The sequence below is a fragment of the Pseudorca crassidens genome, chromosome 1 (genome assembly GCF_039906515.1).
Source record: "Pseudorca crassidens isolate mPseCra1 chromosome 1, mPseCra1.hap1, whole genome shotgun sequence".
In the NCBI taxonomy this organism is placed as follows: domain Eukaryota; kingdom Metazoa; phylum Chordata; class Mammalia; order Artiodactyla; family Delphinidae; genus Pseudorca; species Pseudorca crassidens.
The window spans coordinates 118,902,190-118,920,075 of record NC_090296.1 but is presented as its reverse complement, the minus strand read 5'-3'; the positions used below and the strand labels follow the sequence as shown (position 1 = coordinate 118,920,075).

The 17,886-nt window shown below is 41.0% G+C and overlaps 1 protein-coding gene across 3 annotated transcripts in view; it reads right to left on the bottom strand.

The window, feature by feature from the left end:
* Positions 1-17,886, bottom strand: part of THSD4 (thrombospondin type 1 domain containing 4) — a 571,466-nt gene that overhangs the window by 509,033 nt on the left and 44,547 nt on the right. The gene's annotated exons all lie outside the window — the stretch shown is intronic.

Sequence of the window (17,886 nt, the reverse complement as noted above, 5' to 3'; positions counted from 1 at the left end):
TTATTCTACATGCGCTGAGCAACTGCTGAGGGCCGCGGGCAAAGGGAGAGGCAAAGGAGTCTGGTTCAGAGGCCCAGAGCGAGTCTGAATTTCTGTTCCACCACTTGTCCTTGGTTAAGAGCCTTGGATGGATGTATGGTTCCCAACCATCTCCAAATCTGCCTCCTCACAGGTAAAAGAGGAAAAATAAGAGTGTTTACTGATTCATAAGCTCATCGTCGGGTTGATAACAGCTGTACCACGCGTAGCACTATGCCAAGCACTCGGCGCGAGATCCATAGATGTTTGCTGGGAGAGGAGTAAAAGCACATTAGAAGGACGCTGAGAGCGACATGTAGATGGGATAGAGTGAGACTGGAAAGTGGCTGGCTCCCTGGAAGGTTCTCACAACAACGCAGCGCAAGGTAGCAGGGGCACAGGCAAGAACAGCCATCGTGAGAGGCATCAGGAAGGAAACGTGGACCAGACACGGGTATTGACCGGATAACGGAGCTTAACGCAGCTCAGCTCCCATGCCTGGGAAATCAGAAGAGACAGTGGTGCCTGAAATAAAAACAGAGGGTCCCAGAGATGGGGCCAATTTGGTGAACACAAGAGGAAGTTCCGTGAATAGACGCTATGGGGAGACTGGGACTCAGCGTATGTCAGGTCAGTGCCTTGGATCTGGGGAAAGAATCCCAAGAGCAAGAAAGTGTGGGGAGAAGTGCTGAGGGACAAAGACGGCGGCATTGGGGAAAGGCTCCCGTTGACGGGCGAGAGAAGGCAAAGATGTCAGTAAAGGAAATAGAGAAAGAACAGAAAGGAGGCAGGACTATTAGGATGCCAGGAGAGGAGAGGGTAGCCAACCGTGTCAGGTGATTCAGGGAGAGCAGAGAGAATGAGAAGTGCCGCTTAGGAGGCCCTGGTGACTTCAAGCAAAAGCAATTTTTGTGAAGCACGAGCAGGCAGCTATGATGGAGTAAGTCTTGGTGAAGGTGGCACTAGGAACCTGGCACCGAGTGGAGAGGGCTGAGAGCTGGGGAGCCCCCACGCAGACGTGTTTCCTCTTGGTGGTACCCTGTGCATCCCAACATTCACAGAAGTGAGCAGAGACACTGTTGCCAGAGCTCAGATCCTTTGGCGCTGCTCCGGAAACACAGCTTCCTGCTGTTCTGGGACAGTGTCACCAGCTGTCACCTGTTTCAGCCTCCTGTCAGGGAACCTCCAGGATGCTGATGGGTGTCAGCAGGCCTCTGACTGCTTTCCCTTCTATTTTGTTTGGCAGAAAAATAAAGAGGTACGTGGAAGGGGTGCAGGGAGAGAAGGGGGTCCCCTGCAAGGGAATCTGCAGACAGGGGTCAGAAGCCCTCATGGCATCTGGCTAAGTAGGCGCCTGCACAGCGCTGATGCCTCTGGCCACCCTCTCCCAGCCCAGCCTGCACCGGGGGTGATGCTACAAAGCTACCAAGAGCCGGACCCACCTCCAGACATGCTGAGGAGTGGGGGACGGAGCCCAGCATCAGTAGTTTCTGTGGGGTTTTTTTTTTAACTTCCTAGGTGATTCTGCTGGGCAACCAAGGTTAATCACTTACTCCCCAAGGGGTTTCCTCTAACGAACACATAGGGCACACGTTCCACAAACAAAGAGACTTTTTAAATTATTGACTTGGGAAGTGACAGTTAGACTCTCTAGCTCAGCAAACGAAAATAGGTTCGGCTTGTGAGGGGCTCTCTGAACCTCTGCGAATCTCACTTTCTTCAACTGTAAAATGGGCAGGCCCTGATCTCAGAGGACTGGATGGTGGTTGTGATAGTGAAGCGAGGGCATCCAGCTTAGCGTCTGGCCATGTTTGGGGCACCCGATAAATGGTTTTAGTTGAAAGAAAGCAAAAAAAAAGGAATGAAGAGACGAGATAGAAGTGACACAGATGAAACATGTGGAACCTTACCTCTGACTACAGTCGAGCAGAATTACTAAGAAGATGATTACCCCCACAGAACACAGAAACACCCCACAGCCAGTCATTCCCTGACGGCCCCCTGAAGGGTCCTACCTGTCCTAACTGCACAGCCTGCTCCTGTAAATTCAGGCTTTGGGTCGTTTTCCTGTCAAAAAATCATGCTAAAATCATTATTTTAAATGATGTTAAAACAGCAAGCTCATGTCAACTCTTGGCTGGAGACTTTTGCTTAAAGAAAGCCAAAGACACCAGAACATCCATTTGCCTCACGCTGTCATGTGTGGAAAATTTTAATTTGCCTAGTTAATCGTGAGGGACATGGGAGACAGGTAGGCAGAATGGCATGGCGGAGAGCACAGCCTCCACCATTCAAATCCTGTATCTGCAGCTGGTACTTGGGTGATCAGTGCTAGACTGGGTGCAGTTTAATCCTCCTGTTCACCTTGAGCCTTTCATGCCCTTACCTGTGGCTTCCTGCAGGCTCCAAGGTAAAGCACAAGATCCCCGCTACCTTTCAAGCCCTCCAGATGCATCCCTCCCACCTCTCCGGTCCACTCTGTCCTCTCCTCAGGAGAAACCTCCATCTCTGTGGCCCCTTGAGAACCCTGAACACGTACCGTTCCCCATGCTGTTCCCCCATCTTCATCAAGGCTTCCTTCCCCCTTTGTCTGGGTCTTCCTCATCCTTGGAAGCCTAGGCTTGCGTAGGCAGCCCTGTCAATCTCAGGCCTGGGGTGGCTCCCTTCCTTCTCTGACCCTCTTCCTCCAGTGTCTACCTCGTTCTGCAATTATTTCGCTTCATACTTTCTGCCCCTTCTAGCTTATGAGCACTTGAAAGGCATGAGTAGGGTGACCATGTAATTCATCGTTAAAACTGGATCACTTCTGAGAGTGGAAGGGGGTCTTATTACTAATTATATCAGGATAACAGGCATAAACAAGGACTGTCCCAGATGAAGCAGGATGTCTGGTGACCTTAAAATTAGTCCCATCTTACGTCTCCTTACATCCTTCTCAGCTCCCGGGTCTTATAAACAGGAGTTGATAAAGTGAAACGCTTGCAGCTAGCACTTGATGGAGGTTTAGAGAGATTAATCTGGCCCGTGCTGTGTAGGGGAGATGAGCTAGAATAATAACAGCTCACAGTTATGAATAGAAATGAGTAAGTGACATGCTGCTTTTATTTCCTTCTCTATAGAGATGCAAATGCAGCCCAAGGGCTGATGTAAGGTTGAAACAGGCCTTGCATGAGAAATGCGGTTTGCATAGTTTAACACAATTTAATATCTACTCATGGCCAGCTAAGCATCTGTCTCTAATTCCACAGCCACGGTCCTTTCAAAGTCACTGCCTTTGGATGTAAGTTTCTCAGAGAGAATGAGCCTGTGTCCAACGCCGGGAAAGCAACAGCATTTGGCCACCAAGCTCCCCTCTATCCCCACCAAGCAGCCTTTCCTGTTTTGTTTTTAGCTCCAGGGGAAGGACAATGGACAAGTCAATCAGTGCAGATTACCCTGCACCGGGAGGACCGACACCTGACAGCCATACCCTTCACAGAGTCCACGGGGACAAAGGCGTAGGGTAATCGGGGCTGCACGGAGAATGCACTTCTCATCAACCCTTGGGGTTGCCTCATTGTTTTTGCTCTGTTTTCCAGAAAGTCTTTAGAGGAGCAGAGAGGGCGTGGAGGAAGGCAGGGCCTTGCCTATGAGCAGATATTTCAATGCGATCATCACCCTCCCCCAACTCAATGTCAGGGAGCAGCCCTTGCAAAGGAGAAGCCATCAGACAAGGCACAACCAGGGGCTGTCCTGCTCGACCTGCCTTCCCCTGCTGAAAAGGCTGCTTTTCCACTAGGCATGCTCCTTGTAAGGAAAAAAATTCCACCTCTGGTTTGCTCTCATTTGTACCCACCCGCTGTGAACTAAAATTGCACAAAGCAGAGGCCAAGGCGGTTTTCCTAGTACATCTAACATCTTCCAGCTCTACATATAAGGACTCAGATCACTGGTGACTAGTTAATGAAGGAATCTTGTGAAGTGGGATTATTTATTCCTTGCCTTTCACCAAATAGTTTAAAGGCTTTCATCTGAGCCATAATTAATCACCTGAAATGCCTTGCCTTCACTGGTAACCCCATTTTATGGATTATACAAGTGCAGTAGGTTCTGGGGATACAGACTTGAGCATCTGAGGGACAAAGCAAATGTCACAGAGGTTGAGTTGCCTAAGTCCACTGAAGTCCAGCTTGGAAGCCTGAGAACCCAATACCCCCTGGGATCCTGCCAGCCCTACGACTTTCCCAGAGAGGCCCAGCTGTTATTTCCCCCAAGCCTAAAATCAGAGTCACTTGAACAACCACTTCAAGGGTGAGGAGTTCACCCCCATCACATGGGTGCATTACATAATTAAGTGGCCCATTACTTGAGGAAGCATAGGTTGCTCTTCAATGAAAAAACAAGTCAAAAGGTTGAAATCACTTAACCATGGGCAGAACCACATGGTGTACCCCCAGCTCCCAATGCTCTCTTGATACAAAGAGGTCATCCCATCCATTCGTCTCTGTGTTTTTGTACTTGTTTTTCCCTCATTCCAGAATCTCCACCTCCTCATTCCTTCCCCCTAGATAATTCCTACTTGGCTTTTAAGACTCAGCTTAGGGAATTTCTCTTTGAGCCTCAATTTCCCCATCTGTAAAATGGGGATAAGAGTAGCTTCTACCTCACACAGTTGTTGTGAGGATTAAAAAAATAGATAATGTGTAGAAAGTACAGTGCCAAGCATGTAAAAAGTGCTCAGTAAATGTTAGGTGTCACTATCAGCATCCCCCTTCTCCTCTGTGATCCCAAACTCAATGGTCAGACACGATCATAGCATCTCCCCAACTGCACCGTGATCGCTTATTTTTGTCGCCCCCATGAGGCCCTGAGCTCCTCCAGCAAGAGGCCAGTACCTCACCATCATATATATCCCCAGGACCTTGTATAGTGCCTGGCACACAGCAAGTGCTCAATAAACCTCCTGCATTTTTTTACATCGATGATTAATTCCAGACTGAACCCTACGCCCTCCTCCTGTGGTTCTGTGCATGGACGTGGAGTGTCCCCGTAAAAGGCGTGGGAGGAGAATAAAGAAAGAGAACAAGATGTTCTTGCTGCTACTCAGAATTATTCTAAGGCAAAGATTCTACATAATTCTTTTGCACTCTGACATTTTATGACCTTCATTCTCTGAGTGCTTTCTACAGATGCTGATGCTTTTACTAAAACTATAAGGACAATGATCTTAAAGCCAAGGGTTTTAATACAAAGTGGAAAAGTAAAGCAGAGCCACGTGGCCTCAGCAAAAGGAAACCAAGGCAGACCAAAGAGAAATCAGGTCATAGATGGATTTATGGTCCAAACCATAACCTGTTAGCATAAACTAGGGGGAAAAAGACACCATACCTTCAATGGGCAACATATTTTGAACAATATTCAATACAATAAAATTCTAGTAAAGGCCCTTGAAATTAGGTATAACTCTCTTTCAATACTAAGTTCTTATTTGGGGCTTCTGTGAGGTTCTGTGCCTGGGGCAGAACTGGAGCTAAATTAAAAGTGATCACTTTTTGCTTCCGGAATTAGTATTGATAGTTTTAAAGAGGTTCATCTTAGGGAAATTTAGATATTAGGACACCTGGTGCCAACAGGGTAAGTTCTGTGACCGAAGGGCTTAGCTCAAAAGTTCTAATCTAATTTACAAGGTTGGTTTACACCACAGCGACCCTTGTCATTTAGCAGAAGCACACAGAGAGCCTAAACACAGGGAAGAAAATGGTCTGGTTTTTAGCATAGGCAGAGCCAAGAAATAGGGGCGGGGAACAGGGCGGGTCTCAGCTGTGACATTATCACCACGCAGACAAAACAAAATCACATCACTCCCATCACATCTCAGGTCAGCCTGAAGTTACTGATGGACAGCTGTATACGACCAGGATGGGTTCTAGGAACCGAAATCTAATTAGGGCACAGACAGGGGACATTCCAAGAAGTGAGTTGCTGCTTTCTAGAGACCAGAGGGAGATGCTGCTGAGAACAAGCATCGCTGGGGTTAAGCACTTTGCATTCAGTCGCCCGGGTTTGAATCCTGCTTCTGCCACTTGGCAGCTGCGGTCTTAGTATCTCTAAGCTGAGGTTTCCCCACCTATAAAACGGGGATAAAAAAATATCTGCCTTCGAGGGTGCATGGGAACAATCCTCACCCTGTGCTTAGCACAGAGCCTGGCGCATGGTGAGCATTCTCTCAATGTTAGCCATCAGCAAGGACCAAGGACCACGGCCACGCAAACTCCCACAGTGAGATTCCCCATGTGTGGTCCTGCGATCCCTGCTTGTTCCCCATACTGGTAAGCAGTAAATTCCTTAAGCTATAAAGGGCCAGGGGGCTTGCCTTCACGGGGAGCCCTAAACTGAAATGCTAGGAAGATTATGTCTCTCTCTTTCCTCTTTTCAATTTTATTTTTTGGCTGCACAGCATGTGGGATCTTAGTTCCCCGACCAGGGATCGAACCGGTGCCCCCTGCACTGAAAGCACAGAGTCCTAACCACTGGACACCAGGGAGGTCCCTCTCCTTCCTCGTTCTAAAGAAGCTCAAGAAACTGAGAAGGAGGCTATTTTAAAAAGGAGTCCCTCCTACTAAGGAGGCCACAGTGGTCACAGCAGAAATGTCCCTATGGTTCCAAACATGTGGTTAAGAGACACCTGTAAAACGTAACATGGATCTTCAACAACAAGCTCAGAGGGAAGATGACCACAGGTAACCAGGGGTCTCCCTAGAAAGCAGGGGGAACCACAGTGCTGCCTCTGCAGGTGGATTTACCCAGCTAAATAGGTAGTCCTCAACTGCAGGCAATTTTGTCTCCCAGGGAACATCTGGCAACGTCTGGAGACATTTTTCATGGTCACAACTGAAGGAGCGTCTTACTGGCATCTAGTGAGTAGAGACCAGAGATGCTGCTAAACTTTTAACAGTGCACAGAACAGTCCCACAGCAAAGAATTATCCAGCCCAAAATACCAATAGTACCAAAGCTGAGAAACTCTGGTCTAGATACATGAGGCTTGGGTAGAAATCCTGCCTGTGACATTAGAAGGCAGGCCCCTTGAGAAGCAGCCTGTTTGGGTACACAGCATGTAGCTCAAAGCCGGCATCTGCCACCACAGCAACAGCAAACAATGACAGTGACACTTACATACGACTTACCAGGTCCAACAACATCCTGTACTCTGTATATACAACTCACGTAATCCTCAGAACAACCTATGCAATAAGTACTATTATCATCTGCATTTTACAGATGACAAAACTGAGGCACAGGACCTTGCCCAAGGTCCAGAATTAGTAAGCAGCAGAGCCAGGTATCAATTCAGCAGTCTGGCTTCAGAGTCCAAATTCACATAGTAGGCACTTGGTAAGTGTCTGATGAGTTAATGGAAAAAAGATGAACTCGGCCATAAGTAAAAACATGCATCAAAGATATGAGAAGCAATACAAACAGAATAAAATTAGGAACAAAAGGACACTGACTTTTCTCTACTTCTCCAAACTACCCAAGAAGTGAGCATCCTGTGGAGGGGATGGAAGCCGGCTGGCATGTGAAGACTCCACTTGCCAAATTCCTCCATCATCGAGAATCGGGTAACATCATCATTTGGAGGAGAAGGGGGGCCACTAACATACACACAAGGACAGTGGCCTTAAGACTGTACTATTCATTTTCTTTTCCAAAGACCAAGATTTGTGGCCTAAGTGATAAGTTATTCTGTCTGTCAAAAGTTTGTTTTAACTGTAATCTGGCCTGGAAACATAACATAGTGGGGAATTTAGAAGTTATTTTAAACACACCTTTTTATGGTTTGAGTTTTGTGTGTATAAGTGTGGGAGGGAATGGAAATCTCAAGAAAAAAATTAAAGTACATAAAATAGTTGTTTTTTCTTATACCTATTTATAGTCTCAAAGTCACTTTGTTAGGGTCAAAACACACACAAAAAATCTATTCTGTAGAACTCTGCTTGTTTGTAGTAAGATCACATGTGAGATACGAGTGCTGAGTTTGTTCAGACAATAATAACAAATTTATAGTGTATTTATTTTTAAATACTGTTACAAATGGAACTACAAACTTCCAAAGGAAGGAATTTATAAACTGGGTTGTGTGTGTTTGTGTGAAGCAGGAAAATCACTTAGAACAAAAGAAATATTCACGATGTAGAAAAACAAAGGTTTTTTTTGCCCCTGAACTTAGTACGAATTAAATACCAAAAATAGTTTTTTAAAGAGATCAGGGCAGAGGGTGTCATAGGGAAGGAACACTCAATACTCAACAGAGGGACTTCCCTGGTGGTCCAGTGGTAAAGAATCCACCTTACAATGCAGGGGACGCAGGTTCGATTACTGGTCAGGGAACTAAGATCCCACATGCCGCGGGGCAACTAAGCCTGCGCGCCACAACTACTGAGCTTGCGTGCCTCAACTCTAGCCCACGTGCCGCAAACTACAGAGCCCACGCGCCACAACTACAGAGTCCACGTGCCCTGTGGCCTGCACGCCACAACTAGAGAAGAGAAAACCCGCACACCACAACTAGAGAGAAGCCCACGCACCACAACAAAGATCTTGCGTGACGCAACTAAGACCTAATGCAGCCAAAAATAAATAAAATAAATAAGTAAATCTTTAAAAAAACCCCGCAAAACTCAATGGATATCATTTTTGCCATTAAAAATGTGGGCTGGTTGCCTCAGTTTTCCCAGTTTACGTTACCCTGGTGTCTGCTTCCTCTGATGGTCCCTCAGCATCTTCACAGACTTCTACAAATAGAATATGTGACCCAAGTTTATCTAGGTCTTTCATGTTTCATTTCTTTATTTAGAGTTTTCCCACAAGATAAGAACTCCTTTCACAATCTAGAGAAGCAGGGATCTGAAGCAGAGCAGAGGATTAACAAAGGCAGAGCCTCCGTGTTGGGAAGGGGATGGCTGTGACTTCCTTCCTGTTTTCCTGGCACTGGCCACGGGCAGTGGACATCAGCATAAATGGGACCAAGACTCTGGTAGATACCACAAGGCTGGGAGGATGAAAACCCAATGCAAGTTAAGTCAGCCAAGGCTGGAGAAGGCAAAGAAGTCCTAAGGGGCTGGGAAGGCAGACCCGGTCTGCTGTTGAGGAAGTCAGCAAGCACTGGCCAATGTGAAAACTGGGTTCCAGGCAGAGTGGTTTATTCTGTGTTCCACTTTGTGCCATCTACCCATGGGCAAATAGCACACTCAGAAAAAAATCAGCGATCTGGTAGGGAATCCTGGCCCTAAACCAGAAAAAGGCTAAGAGGCCAGGAATTCCCCATTATGTCCCAAATAAAAGCTGAAGATGTTCTCTTTCTGCTACATTGTCAAGGGCTTTCCCGAACATACGGTCCAAAGCTTGCTGCTCCATTAGTAATAGAAGCAAATTTGACTTCTCGGCTGCTGGATTTGAATCCAAGAGATTCGGCACAGCATGAATTAATGAACATTAACATTCTTCCCAGTCCTTAATAAGGTCCTTTTAGTTTAATTTCTTCATTTCTCATCTGTAGAAATACTCTTAATTTTTCAGAAGCAGTCAGTTATATTTATGCCATTAGAAACAGAAGGTCTGACAAATACCAGCTGGAAAAGACACAGTGCCTGCTTTAGAGTCAGCTTCCAATTCTGCAAGGGTTCTGTGGCTGGACACTCACTAATGAGAATGCGCCTATGCTGTTCTTTGAAGAGCATCTTTGTTTCCTGGTGACTCTGAAAGGACAATCCCACACTGCTCCAAAGACTTTCATTGCCATTTCAGTACGGGCATTTAATGCACTGCATGGTCTTCTTTCTCCTTTTCTTCACTGAGGTACAACACACATGAAGTATGTAAAGTATTCTCATTCTAAATGTATGACTCCTTACACTTTTAAGACCTAAAAAACCAGCACCCAGGTCAAGATCAAGAGTATTTCCAACATCCTGGAAGGTTTCCTCATGCCTCTTACTAGTCAATCCCAGCCCCACCCCTCATAGGTATCAATTATTCTGATTTTATTTTCACCACATATTAGCTTTGTCTGTTCTCAAACTAAATACAAATGGACTCATACTGTAGGTATTTTGTGTCTAGTTTCTTAGAGTCAATAAGAAAAATGTACTCAGTGAATTCACTGAATGAATTCATGTGAAATTTATTCAGTTGTTGCTTATACGAGTAGTTTATCTTTAACAACTTTATTGAGGTATAACTGACACACAATAAATTATACATATTTGAAGCGTACAATTGGATAAGATTGCTCACACGTATTCACCCATGAAACCATCATCACCATCATCAAGATAATGCACATATCCATCGCCCCAAAGGTGTCTTTGTACCCCTTGGTCATCTCCCCTTCCTCCCCTTCTCCATCCCCCACAAACACAGATATTCTTTCCATCATTATAGATTAGTTTACATTTCCTAGAAGTTTATATAAATGGATTAATACAGTCCACTTTTTTGTATAGATTCTTCCACTCAGCATAATTATTTTGAGATTCATCCATGTTGTAGCAGGTATCAATAGTTCCTTTCTTTTTACTGCTGAGTAGTATTTCTTTGTGTGGACAGACAACAGTTTGTTCATCCATTCACCTGTTGATGGACATTTGGGTTGTTTCCAGTTTATGGCAAATAAAGCGACTATGAATATTCATGTACAGGTCTCTGTGTGGATATATATTTCCTTTTCTCTTGGGTAAATGCTGGCTCATATGATAGGTATATGTTTAATTTTTTTTAACTGCCAAACTGTTTTCCAGAATAGTTTACCATTTTTATAGTCCCACCAACAGCCTACGAGGGAGGCAGCTCCTCCACGTCGCCATCAGCACTTGGTACAATCAGTCTTTTACTTTATTTTATTTTATTTTTTCAATCAGTCTTTTAAATTTAAGCTACTCTAGTAGGTGTGTAGCCATATCTCATCGTAGTTTTTTTTTTTTTTTTGCGTTACGCGGGCCTCTCACTGTTGTGGCCTCTCCCGTCGCGGAGCACAGGCTCCGGACACGCAGGCTCAGCGGCTATGGCTCACGGGCCCAGCCGCTCCGCGGCACGTGGAATTCTCCCCGACCGGGACACGAACCCGTGTCCCCTGCATCGGCAGGCGGACTCTCAACCACTGCGCCACCAGGGAAGCCCCTCATCGTAGTTTTAATTTGTATTTCCTTAATGACTAATGATGTTGAAAGCTTTTCCTGAGCTTATTTGCCAACCATGTACCTTCTTTGGTGAAGCATCATTTCAAATCTTTTGCTTACTCTTGTATCAGGTTGTTTTTCCTTATTATTGGGTTTTGAGGGTTCCTTATATATTCTGGATACAAGTCCTTTATCAGTATATGATTTGTAAATATTTTCTCTCAGTCTGTGGCTTGCCTTTTCATTCTCTTAAGAGTGTTCTAAAACAGAAGTTAGGAGTTTTGATAAAATTTAATCAATCAACTCTTTCTTTTATAGGTCATGAGTTTGATGTTGTATCTAAAAAATAAAATCTGTCTAGTCCAGTCACAAGTATTTTCTCCTTTGTTTCCTTCTAGAAGGTTTAAGGATTTAGGTTTTACATTTAGATTTATGATCAATTTCGAGTTAATTTTTGCATATTGTACCCGCTATGGTTTGAAGTTCACTCTTTTGCATGTGGATATCCAACTGTCCCAGAATTATTTATTGAAAGATTACCCTTTTTCCACTGAATTACCATCACACTTTTTCCACAATTCAGTTGTCCATATATTTGTGGGTTTATATTCTGTTCCACTATTTATCTACCTTGATGCCAATAATATGATATCTTTATTACTGTAGTTTCATAATAATGCAAATATTAGGTAGTGTAACTCCTGGAATTTTGTTCTTTTTTTTGAAATTTGTTTTGGCTATTCTAGGTCCCCTGCATTTCATAAAGGTTTTTTAATGAGTTTGTTAATTTTTGCAAAAAGTCTGCTGGGAATTTTATTGGAATTGTGTTAAATCTATATATCAATTTAGAGAGAATGGTTATCGTAATAATATTGAGTTTCTTACTCATAAACACAATGTATTTCTCCATTTATTTAAGTCTTCTTTAATTTCTCTCAATAATGTTTTATAGTTATAAGCATATAGGTCTTTCACATCTTTTGTCAAATTTACCCCTAGGTATTTCATATTTTTCATGCTGTTGTAAATGATATTCTTTTTGACTTAATTTTCTATTACTCATTGGCAGTTGACAGAAATACAATTGACTCTTTGCATATTGACCTTATATCCAATAACTTACTTAAACTCACTTATTCTAATAGTCTTTTCTAGATTTCATCAGATTTTCTACAGATAATTTTGCTGTCTGAAAATAAAGACAATTTTACTTCTTCCTTTCCAATTCGGATACATTTTATTTCTTTTCATTGCCTGACAGCATTGGTTAGAACTTCCAGTACCATGTAGAAGTGGTGAGAGAAAACACTGCTGTCTTTTTCTCCGGCTTAGAAGGAAAGCATTCAGTCTTTCACCATTAAGTATGGTTAGCTATAGGTTTTTACTAGATGTCCTTTATCAGGTTATAGCAAGTTTCTTTTTATTCCTACTTTGCTGAGAGCTTTTATCAGGAATGGATGTCAGATTTTGTCAGAACTTTTCTGCATTTAATGAGGTAGCCATATGGTTTTTCTTTTTTAGTTTGTTAATATGATGAAATATATCAATTCATTTTTAAATGTTGAACCAAACTTATGCCTGGAATGAAGCCCACTTATTCATGATGTATTATCATTTCTTATAATGTTGGATTTAATTTGCTAAAATTTTAATTAGAGCGTTTGTATCTCTGTTCATGATGAATAATTGCCTATAGTTTTCTTATCTTGTAACATCTTTATATGGCTTTGGTATGTAGTGCTGTTCTCATAGAATAATGAGTTGGGAAGTTTTCTTTCTCTTCCCTTTTCTGGAAGAGCTTCTGTAAAATTAGTATTATTTCTTCCTTAAATGCTTGTAAGAATTCATTAGTAAAGCCATCAGGACCTGGAGTTTTCTTTGCAGGAAGGTTTTAAACTACAAATTCCATTTCTTTAATAAATATAGGAATATTCAGGTTATCTATTTCTTTTTGAGTGAGCTTTGGTAGTCTGTATCTTTCAAATGATTTGTCTTTTTCATTTAACTTGTTGAATTTATAAGAATAAAGTATTAAGAATATTCCCTTATTATCCTGTTAATATCTACAGAATCTATGGTGATGCTACCAGCCTGTAACATAATGACAGGCTGATAATGACATAATGATAATGACAATTTGTGTCTTCATTTTTTTATCTCTGATGATTCTGGTTCAAGATTTATCCATTTTATTGATCTTTTCAAAGAACCAGCTTTTGGAATAAATGGTTTCCTTTATGGTTTTTCTGTTTCTACCTTATAGGTTTCTGCTTTGATCTTTATTATTTCCGTTCTTCTTACTTTGAGTTTAATCATTCTTTTTCTAGTTGCTTCCTCAATGGAAGCTGAGGTCACTGATTTGAGACCTTTTTTGTCTTTATAGGTATTTAGTTATATAAATTTCCCCCTGTGTGCTGTTTTAGCAGCTTCCCACAATTTCTGATACTTTGTGTTTTCAATTTCATTCATGTCAAAGTACTTCCTAATTTCTCTTTCATCTCTTCTTTGACCCATGGATTATTTAGAAGTGTTTTATTTCATTTCCAAATGTTTAGGAATTTTCCAGGTATCTTCTTTACTGATTGCTAAATTAATTCCACAGTGATCAGAGAATAAACTGTCAGTGACTTGAATCCTGTCTATTGAGACTTGCTTTATGGCCCCAAATATGATCTATCTTAGTAAGTGTTCTTCATGCACCTGAAAAGAATACATATCAGATTTTGTTTGGGGGAATGTCCTACAAATGTCCATTTGATCAAGCTGATTGATGGTCATAGTCAAATCTTCTCCATTCTTACTGATTTTTCTGTCTATGTGCTCTACCAGTATTAGGAAAGCAGTATTAAAATCTCAGACGGTAATTGTGGACTTTTCTGTTTCTCCTTGAAGCTATATCAGATTTTGCTTCAGTAATTTGAAGCTCTATTATGAGGTACATAAATGTTTAGGATTGTTATGTCCTCTGATGAATTGACCCCTTTACCACTATGAAATGACTTTTTTTATCCTTGGTAATACTCTTTGCTCTGAAATCTACTGTATCTGATATTAATAGAGTCTCTCCAGCTTTCTTTTGACTAGTGTTAACATGGTATATCTTTTTCCATCCTTTTACTTTTAACCTAATTTGTGTCTTTATGTTGAAGTGTGTTTCCTGTAAACAGCATACAGTTGAGTGTCTTGCTTTTTATATCCAACCTGTCAAAGTCTGCCTTTTAGTTGAGGTGCTTCTGTGATTATTAATATAATTATATTTAAGTCTATCATCTTGCTATTTGTTTTCTAGTTGTCCCATCTCTTTTCCTTCTATTTCTGCCTTTTTTTGAATTATTGGAGTATTTTTATGACGATATTTTATTTCCTTCTGAGCTAAAATTCTTTGTTGTGTTTCTTGAATTGTTACTTCAAGGTTTATAGTATACATCTTTAACTTATCACAGTCTACCTTCAAGTAATATACAGTTTTACATATATTATAAGAACCTTACAATACTATACTTCCATTTATCTTCTTCTGGCATTTACACTATTGTTGCCACACATTTTACTTAAACATATGTTATAAACTCCACAACACATTATATTGTTTTCATTTAAGGAGTCAATCTTTAAAAGAGATTTAAATAATTTTTCAAAACCTTATATATTTATCCATGCAGTTATTATGTCTGGTTCATCTCATTGTGTGTATAGGTCTATATTTCTATCTGATATCATTATCCTTCTGCCTAAAGAATTTCCTTTAACAATTTTTGTGGTACAGGTGTGGTACAGCATTTATGTTTGAACACATCTTTACTTTCATTTTTTGAAAGTTGTTTTTTCTGGGTATAGAATTCTAGGTTGACAGTTGTATTCTTTCAGTACTTTAAAGATATTGCTTCACTTGCATGAGTGACAGCAGACAAGGAATCTGTTATCATCTTTATCTTTGTTTCTGTGGATGTAATGTTTTTTCCCCTAAGGGCTTTAAAATTTTTCTTTTTATCACTAATTTTAAGCAGTTTGATAATGGTGTAAGGGTGCCATTTTCTTCATGTTTCTAGTGCTTGGAGTTCGTTGATATTCTTGGGTTCATAGTCTTAGTCAAATTTGGAACATTTCCTAATATTTTAAAAAATATTTTTCTGTCACCCCCCCCCACACACACACACCTCTTCTCCTTTTGGTACTCCAACTGTACATATAAAAATTCACCTGAAGTTGTTCTGGAGGTCACTGATACTCCTCATTTTTTTTAGATTCTTTTTGGAAAGTTTCTATTGCTATATCTTCAAGTTCTCTTTTTTTCTGCACTGTCTAATCTTCCATTAATCCCATCCAGTGTATTTTTCATTTTCATCTTGAGAAGTTTGACATGGGTGTTTTTTATATTTTCCAAACCTCTACGTAACTTTTTGAATATATGGAATACAGTTTTAATAACTTTTAATATCCTTGTTTTCAAATTCTAACATCTGTGTCATTCTGAGTTGGTTTCAATTGATTGACTGTTCTCCTCATTATGGAGAATAATGCTAATGTTTTTCTGCTTCTGTGCATGCCTGGTAATCTTTGACTAAATGCCAGGCATCTTGAATTTTACCTTGTTGGTAAAATTTACCTTGTTGGGTGCTGGATATTTTCATATTCCTATATTCTTGAGACTTGTGCTAGGATAGCTAAGTTATTTAGAAACAGTTTGACCCTTTCAGTAGTGCTTTTATGACTTGTTTGTCATATCCAGAGCAATGCAGTACCAAGGCAAGAGCTTCCTGAGTATTCTCTCCAATGCCTCCTGGATTATGAGTTTATAAAGCCTGGCTGCTGGGAAGAGTCACTGTTCCTATTCCTGCATGAGTACCAGACATTGTTCCCTTTAATCCTGTCTGACAATTCTCTTCCGGCCTCAGGCTGTTTCCTCACCCATGTGTTGATCAGTGCAGCACTGTATCCTTGAGGAGAAAGTCCTGCAGATCTCTGGCAGTCTTCCCTTTGTGTAGTTCTCTCCTCTCTGGTACTCTGCCCTGCAGACTCTCTCCATCTTGATCTTGCTGGACTGTTAAGTCCATCTCCTTAACTCAAGGAGGCCAAAAGGTTCTGCCTGTATTCCCATTTCCCCAGCAGTTAGCTGGGGAAATTTTCACATTCAACTGATTTGTTTCTCATCTCTGAGGGATCACTGTCTTTTGTTGCCTGGTGTCCAGTGTTTTGAAAAACACTGCTTTATATATGTTGTTTGGTTTTATGTTCTTTTGGTTGTTTCAGGTCAGAGGATTAGGGGAAATCTGGTCCCTGTTGCTCTATCTTGGCCATTTTGCTCTTATTCTACATGGGAGAGTAAATCCGATCCCTGTTGGTCCATCTTGGCTGGAAACAGACGTCCAATTTTTAATTGTTTTTTAATGTTATCTTATATGGACATATTATAATTTATTTATCCATTCTCTTGCTGATAGACTTTTGGATTATTTCCAATTTTAAGTAATTGTAAATAAACTTCTATGAACGTTTTTAATGTGTATGTTTTGGTGAGGCATGCACTCATCACTCTTGGGTTAATATTAATACTTAGGAGTAGAATAGCCAGGTTGTTAAAAAAAAGCGCCTATGTTTAGCTTTAAGATATGCTGCCAAAGGGGTTTACTGTTTAACCTCCCACCAGCAACGTATGAAAGTTCCTGTTGCTCCACATCTTCATCAGCACTTGGTACTGTCAGTGTTGTTCATTTTAGCCATTCTGGTGGTGTCTCATTTTAACTTGTACTTCCCTAGGGACTAATGCTTTACTTAATTAATGATTTTGATTGAGCATCTTTTCATATGCTTACTGACCGTTAGAATACCCTCTTACGTGAAGTGACTTTGCAAGTCTTTTGCCCATTTTAAAATTGAATTGCTTAACTTTTTCTTAATGACTAGTAGTTTCTTTATACAATCTGAGTATGAATCTTTTGTCAAACATATTATTGTGAATATCTTCACCCTGTCTAGGCTTATCTTTTCACTCTTTATGGTGTATTTCGATAAACAAAAGTCCTCAATTTCAATGAAGTCCCGTTCTTTCATGGTTAGTTCTTTTGGTGTGTTGTTTAAGAAATCCTTGCCTACCTCAAATCATCACCATATTTTCATATATTTTCTTCTGGAAACATTACTGTTTTCTCCCTTCTTGAATACAGGAGCAATAATATGAGAAATTTTATGTTACCTAAAACTTCTTTTTGTCCTTCTATAGGCCTTCTGTTCAACATCCAGTTGTAGGACATTGTCAAGAGGCAATTTGAGGTCAATAGCTGCACACAGTAATAGTAGGCTCTAAACCCATTACAAGGTCCCCTGCTATTCACAGTGTGGCTTGCGAATCAGTTAGCAAAACAAATATTTTACTTCACCCTTCCTTCATTCTGTAGTGTGTCTGAGTGTTTTCAGTTTGTTTGCTTGTTTTAAAGTTTCTATAAATAACAGATTGAAGAGCACTTCTCTTTGGCTGGTGGCCCTAGGAGTGAGTTTTTATTTCCTCCTTCATTGTTTTTCATTGTTTTCTAAATTCTCTGTAATAAACATGCATACTTTTAATTAAAAAGTAAACTTTAAAAAGAAAACAAGTTAAGCAGCTGTGATTAAATTATATGTATGTTTTTCCATTTGTAGGAATAAAATACGATGTTTCATGATTCTTTCCTAAATAGATTATGTTGACCATACACATTATGACTTATAAAACAACT